Here is a 235-nt window from a genome sequence, read left to right on the forward strand (position 1 = left end):
GATTTGCGACAGAAATTTCTGTCGCAAATCATAATTTCATTTTTTTATTATTTTCGATGAAAATTTTCAAATTTTCGCGGTTTATTTTTTGTTTTTCGACGGATTTGCGACAGAAATTTCTGTCGCAAATCTAAATTTTATTTTTTTTCCGCTATTTTTGATGAAAAATTTTAAATTTTCGCGGTTTATTTTTCTTTTTGCGACGGGGTGCGACTGCAATATCCGTCGCAACAAT

The sequence above is a fragment of the Tarenaya hassleriana genome, unplaced genomic scaffold, assembly GCF_000463585.1.
Source record: "Tarenaya hassleriana unplaced genomic scaffold, ASM46358v1 Cleome27, whole genome shotgun sequence".
Classification (NCBI taxonomy): Eukaryota; Viridiplantae; Streptophyta; class Magnoliopsida; order Brassicales; family Cleomaceae; genus Tarenaya; species Tarenaya hassleriana.